At 34.6% G+C, this 7,430-nt stretch overlaps 1 pseudogene; it reads right to left on the bottom strand.

The window, feature by feature from the left end:
- Positions 1 to 3,559: 3,559 nt before the first annotated feature.
- On the bottom strand, positions 3,560 to 4,856 carry LOC135319916 (PC4 and SFRS1-interacting protein-like; annotated as a pseudogene).
- Positions 4,857 to 7,430: the final 2,574 nt, after the last annotated feature.

Raw genomic sequence — 7,430 nt, forward strand, 5'->3', positions numbered from 1 at the left:
TATTAGGGTCTCCATAGTTCAGAGACTTGAATAAATTTCGGATAGGTGAGTGCCCCTTTGCTATCCTTGGGACTGTCAATGAAGTGTCATATACATAACTATGGAACAGACAGTGATAGCTGTTAATAGGTTATTCAATAGTTATTTAACAAATATTTACTGAGTTTGTTTGTAAATTCTGCAACATGGGCCCCTAAAGACGTTGTCCCCATAGGCATAAGTGTCTTCTCGAGCTGTCTACTGGAGTTTCACACTACCGTGTGTGACTCATCTGCCACTGCTTCTGCAAAGTCTGTTTCATTTTATGCCCTAGGAATGAAAAAGGATTAAAATATCAATTTCATCCCCACCAACATAAAAACCATTTGAATGTCCAGGAAATCCTGGAACCTGATCAAGGGAAGTAGAATATCGTAAAAAGAAAGGGCTCTGGAATGAAATCAAATTGGACAAATTCCAAGCTATGTGACTCTTACTTTGCTTCTATAATTTTAGATTGCCTCATTTAGAGAGAGAGGAAATGATTATATTCTTTTTATAGTATTGTAAATGTCATATGTAATTTTTGAAATGCATGGAGTACAAAGCATAAGCAATACATTATAGTTCCATTTACTGTTCTCCAGGCCTGATCCATGAGTTGAGTAGATGCAGTTCCTATCTTTGTGGACCTTATTATGACTTGGGACCTAGAATAATCATGTGGTTATTGAAGAAGTCAGTATAGCCTCTAGGAACCTGTCTATAAGTTACCTCTTAAATTCTGGCACTTGGTTTTAATCTTGTTTATGCATTTTATAAAATAAAATTTATTTTCATCTACCATCCTATATGTGTGAAGAGGAAGAGGAGATTTCCTTTTTCAACTCAGGCCACAGTAGTAAAATTCTCTGTGATAGACTCTGTAGATTCCCCACTGACATCTCTAATTCTCTAGAGAAAAGTACAAATTAACTAAACTTTTGCTCAACCTTTTATTGAATAAAACTAACGTTGCTTAGTGCTACATAGTAAAGATGAACTGGCACAACTAAGAGAGCGTACATTGATGAAATATATGTTGCTTTTAGTATGGTAATCTGTTTAGACAGGAGGACATAACTTTCACTATGGCTTGATATACAAGATGGTCAGTTGAGCTCTGGCAGTAGATTGATTTCTGAATGGTCAAATCAATCAATTAATACTAGCAGCTAAATGTACAGGAATTTATCTGTTGCATTTATTGTTAAGATAGTTTAATGCAATTCATATTGTGTGGCGTATTTTTTACTTTAAGTTCAACATTAATTAATGGTGAAAAATAGTCTGGATGGATGCTAGGTAAGTTACTCATGACATGAAATGGACATGACCTATGAATAATAATGCTTAGTATAATCATTAAGATTGTAACTATTTTTATTGGGTTTTCTATATTTTTCAACAAGTTTGGTATTGGTTGATCTATTTCTGTGGGAATAATTTTTGTAGAAAACAATTACCATTAAATATCTCTTACACCTTACAAATACTACACTCACTATGCTTTTCTGAAAAGGTTACCAAAGTACTTCATAATCAGATACGCTAGTATTAGCCCTCCAGTGCATGGGAGGAGTTAAGGTTTAGTAACTACGTATAAATTTCAATTATACATAGTGAATCAGTAGCCAAGAGAGAAAATGAATCCTTTTGGGGCCTCATTCTGTGCTCTGGCCTGACCACACCATGTCAACAGCATAAATCTACTCAGGGCGTTCAGGGCATTTATTAATGAGGTCATGTGGATGTGCCAGGAATAGAGTGATTTTACTGAGTACTGTAGAATCACAAACAGGAGCACTGAGTTAAACAGACATGAAATTTCAAACCTTCACACTGATAAACACATGTTGCAAAAGAGGAAGAAGATGAAATGGGAAGGGCATTTTCTCCTCCTTCAAAACCCTTTATTCTGATTATTTTTAATTTCAGTTTGATCATAATGAAGGGAGCAAAAATACTGAAGTCATCACATACACTAAAGATACCAATTAGCAGGTATTTTTACTATGTTCAATAAATGACTTTGGTAAAGTAGTGCCTTCGTTTGCAATTATGTTTGTCATCTTGATCCTAGGTTATTATCAATTGTTCTTTTATTAAACTATCAGATAACCTGGAAGAACATGAAGTTGGTATTTGAAATGTTTGTTTCTTGGCTTTTCTCACCAGCTTTATATACGTTTGTGTAAGCCATTGGACTAGAAATATGATATATTTTCATTTGGTCAAGTGTGTGCACCTGTAAAGAAGTTTAAAACCAAATATAGATTTGAGATTTGTGCATTTATCTGTATGTATGGTATATTTTTTTGAAATATAAATTTCTCTGTACACGTATAGAGGAAGTTGTAGAACAGATACCAAACTGAGGATTTGTGTGTTCTCTAGAGGAGTAGGTAGAAAAAAATGAGAATTTAAAGAAAATGTTTTATCACATATTAATCTATGTATATGTGCATGTGTGTACATCTATATGCAGATATATACACATATGTATACATGCAATGTGTGTATACATAAAAACACATATATACATGTGTATGTAATATTTTTATAGATTGTCCCATACATTCCTGCAACTACTACTTCTATATTAAACATGTGTTTGAGATGTCCTTGTGTTAATGCATATAGATTTACCTTTTTTTGAGACTACTAACAAAATGTCTATCAGAAGGATGAATCATACTTTATTTGACAAATCATTCATTGATGGATTTTGAAATTTTTCTAGAGTAGGTTTGAAAAATGGAGTTGATTATTAATAGGCTATGAATATACTCCCCAAAGTGGCTGTACCAAATTACATGTGTACAAGAAATACATAACAATGTTTTTCCTCACTTCCTGGCAATAGTGATTTTACTACTTTTAATTTTTTTTATCTGGAAGTTTTAAAATAATTTCAATTTGAATTTGCTTCTTTCTAAAACATCATTGCCTATTTCTCCATCATACTTATTGAGGTTTGTCCACTTTTATAAATTACATCTTCATATTATTTTCACCTTTTTGTTGGACTTTATATTTTTCTTATTTGCCTAATATATTTATTTGCAAATAAATAATTTTCTATTATGTTCATTTGCAAATAAGTAATTTTCTGCTATCTTGGTGCCTGTGTTTCAACTCTGGTAATGTTTTTCTATCCTACAGAGGTTTTAAAATGTAATATAATCAAATAGCAATTTTCTTTTTTAAAGTTTACTTTACAATTTTGGTTACAGTTTCATTATTGTTTTCTTAACAAGTCTACTGTTTAATCTCTCAGGACTGAAAAAACCAGTTATTAATATGATAAAGAATTAACAACAAAGGAATGTCAAGGGAAGGGCACAACTGCCTCATTCTCTAGGGTATAATAGCTATTCCAGTTTTATCACCGAGCTTCAAAACAAAATGAATTTTTATATTTTCTAAATGAAATAATGTACAACCACCATCTTAGGCTGTACAACCACCATCTTAGGCTGAGCTTATCGCTTTCAAACACAAAGCTTCATTTTAAGCTTGGTAAAAAACTTAACAGGAATGATGGCCGACCTTAGTATGTAGTGTGTACCTTACAGGCAATGTTTTTTAACAACCATAACACAGTTATAATGCCATTAATGAAGTCCTCAATTTAGAATCTGGAACATTCTTCCATGAAGAGGGGAGGGGGGATTTCAGTCCAATGAGTCTGTCTCAAGATCTTCATCTCTTGTTTGCTCCACTTGTATTCTCTTTTCAGTAACTGGATTAATGCTTTGAGCCCAAAATTAGATACATTTTTTATTACTGTAGATTACATGTTGTCTGGTGCTCAGTTTCCATTTGTTCCTCTTGCCTGCGTTTTCTATCTGCTGCGTCTTAATCATGTTGGCCATTCACCATCTTCCTTCTATGAGCAGTCTGAAAGTTTCTTCCACCTTTTCTCTTTTGATCATCTCCTTCCTCTTCAGAATCAGAGTTTGAAGTAACCCGTTTTAGCTAAATTTTTCCTTTTTGATTTAACTTCTTTCTTCCCCTCTTTTTTATCTGGCTCTTTTTTTGGCTTATCTTCTTCCTTCTGGCCCTCTTCATCTTTTTTAGGCTGCTTGTTAGGTTGTTTTTCCTCTTGACCCTTTTTCTTACTTTTGTCTTCTTCAGTTACCAGGTCACTTTCTGAAGGACAGGTATGTTTTACCATTTGGGGTCGGCCTCTTGGTTTTGGAATCTTGACTTCTGTAGCTGTTTTAGGACTCACTTTCAGATTAACAGATGCTGCTGCTGCTGCCGCCACTACTCCGGCCTCCTCAGTTTCTACCTGTTTTTCTGCCTTTCTCTCTCTCCCTCTTCTGGCAGCTTTTGGAGTGATTATGTCAATTGCTTTAGTCACGTCCTCATCGCTGGCTTTTTCTTCATGATCAGTATCTTCCTTTGAAACACTAGTTTCCTTTTCTTCAATGTCAACATCACATGATGCATTTGATTGTTTAGTTGATGTCTGTTGACTTGAAAATTTCACTTTCGGATTGTTACCTATCTCCCATAAACCTTCATTAAAGCCTTTTCGTTTATTTGGTTTGCCGTACTTTTCCTTATTTTCTGAGTAAGGAAATATATATATATATATTTTTGGAAATATATTCTTTGGGCCTAAAAAAGCAGTCTCATAAGTTCCAAAAAAGAAAAAAAAAAAAAAGGTAGTTTGTTTGTTGGTGTTTTTACAGCCCCATCGGGAACTTCTTCTACTCGAGCTGGCCAGTGAGGATAACCTTTCATCTTGGCGAAGATGAGGTCCCCAGGTTTGAAATCGCAAGTCATGTTTCGGGGACGAGGCTGGAGGTCCGAAGCCCAGGAAGGAGATAAGGGGGGCGGACAGGAACCCAGGTCCCCCGAGGGGCGGGAGGGGTGGATGCCTTGCGGTGTCCCGACGCGCCTGCCAGGGCCGCGGGCGCAGAGGCTGCGGTGGCCGGCCAGCCGCCTCTGCTCGAGTCCACGCAAGCCACCGGAGCCACCAGCTGCCACAGAGGCGTCTCAACGGCCCCAAATCGCCGCCGCCGCCGCCCGCCGCCGCCGCCGCCGCCCGCCGCCCGCCGCCGCCGCCGCCGCCGCGCTGCTCACAATTTGCTTTTTTCTAATTTGTATTGTGCACATTAGTTAACAAGGTCTTTTCACCAATAAAATTTATTAAATTATTATATTTTCTTCTAATAGATCAATAACTTTATCTTTAATTTTGTATTAATTTGTTTTTCATTTATTTTCATGATCTAACATTTTACGCATTTATTTTTTTTCTGGACCTTAATCTACCAGAATTACACTAATTATAGTCCTTGGTTCCTCACATCTTTAAACAACGGCCCAAGCATTTTATGTGTATGTTTATTGTCTTTTAGTAATACAGTTGACCCTAGAAAAACATAGATTTGAACTGCTCAGGTCCACTTCTTTGCAGATTTTTTTTTTTCAATAAATGGTACTACAGTCTGTAAGATCCAGGGTTTGTTGAACCTGTGGATGCAGAATTCCAGATACAGAGGGCCAGCTCTAAAGTTATATACAGATTTTTAGTAGCACGAGGGTCAGACCCCTAACCCTCTCCGTGTTCAAACATGAGCACTTCTGAATCAACTCCCTTAACAAAAAGGGGATCTTGAAAATAACCTGTATCTTTCTGTGTGCTTTCTCCCACCATCGTTTGCCATAAGACAAACATTATTCCAAATTCTGAGTTCATCATTCTTTTCTATTCTAGTATATTTTTAAAATGAATAAAGTATAAGTTATAAACAATAAAATCACACTTTTAAATGCACAAGCCAATGATTTTTGATAATGCATGTACTCAAAATACTCATCTCCTCAATTAATCCAATTGTAGACCATTTACAACTCTTCAGAGAGTTCCATCATGCCCTTTTGCAATTACACTCCCCCTTCACTGTCTGCTATAAGCAACCACTGATTTAATTCCTATTAGATTATATTAGATGTGCATGCCCCCCAAATATTACATAAATGGCTTCTTTCTCTCAGAGAATGTGAGATTCATCCATATTGTATGTAGCAGAAGTTTGTTCACTTATAATGCTGAATAATATTTTACTATATATATATTTGAATAGTTTACTTAGTATATATAGTATATGTTGTATAAATAAATTATTTGAACTTTTTTCCCATTTCAGGACCATTATGAATAAAACTGTTCTGAATAGTCACATACCAGTGTATTTGTGGATGTATGTTTTCATTTCTCTTATGTAAATTTCAAGATGTAGCATTGCTGGGTTTACACACCAAGGGTATTATTTAACTTCATAAGAAACTGTCAAATAGTTTTCCAAGGTTATTATACTGTTTACTCTTATCAGTAATATGTGAGAGTCCCAGTTATTCTAAATCCCTGCCAACTCCTGGAATTGTTCTTTTAAATTTCAGTCATTCTTGTGGGTAAAAAGTGGTGTCTCACAGCAATTTTGCTTTCGTTTTCAGATTGCTAATGATATTGAGCAATTTTTGTGTATGAACTCATTGACCATTTGTATACTTTCATTGGTGAAATGTTTGTTCATTATCTTTTGCATTCTGAATATTGGGTTGTGTGTGTTCTTCTTATTGACTTATGAGAACTTTTTATATGTATTTAGATAAATGTGCCTTGTCAGATTTTTAGGTTTCTACTATTTCCTCCTAGTCTGCAAGTTAAGTTTTCACTTTCTTGAGAATGTCCTAAAAAGAGTATATGATTTGAATTTGATAAAGTACAGTTAATTAATTTTATCTTTTATGTTTGATGCTTTGGGGAGGCTAGGAAATTTTTGCTTATCCCAAGCTGTTGATTTCCTTCTTTGTTTTCTGTAAGTCTTCTATTTAGCTTTCATGTTTAGGTCAGTAATTCATTTAAAATTAATTTTGCTTATTGTGAGGTAAATTATTTACAGTAAGTATATCCAGTTGCTCCAACTCCACTTGAAAAAAACTGAACTACATTTTTCTCCTATTGAATTACATTGTCTCCAATGTTGAAAATCAATTGGCCATGTATTTGTGGATTCTGTACTTTTCATGACTATTATTATTCCAGTAATTTTTTTGATAACTGGGGCTTTAAAAATATGTCTTGGAAAAAAGTTAGTTTATGTTTTCCAACATTATTAATTTTTTTGAAACTTGTTTCAATCATTTGGGTACTTTGAATTTTTCTACAAATTTTAGAATCAGCATACAGATAACACATAAATATTGCTGAGACGTAACTGAGATAGCATTTTGTTTATAGTTCAAGTGGATATTCATCTTAATCGTGGATATTCAAATCTATTAATTAGTTATAAATTTCCACTTATTTAGATTTTTTAAAACTTTCAGCAATGTTTTGTATTTTTCAGTATACAGGTCTTCCACATGGTTTGTGAGCTTTGTCCCTAAGT

This window comes from Camelus dromedarius, chromosome 34, assembly GCF_036321535.1.
Source record: "Camelus dromedarius isolate mCamDro1 chromosome 34, mCamDro1.pat, whole genome shotgun sequence".
NCBI lineage: Eukaryota > Metazoa > Chordata > Mammalia > Artiodactyla > Camelidae > Camelus > Camelus dromedarius.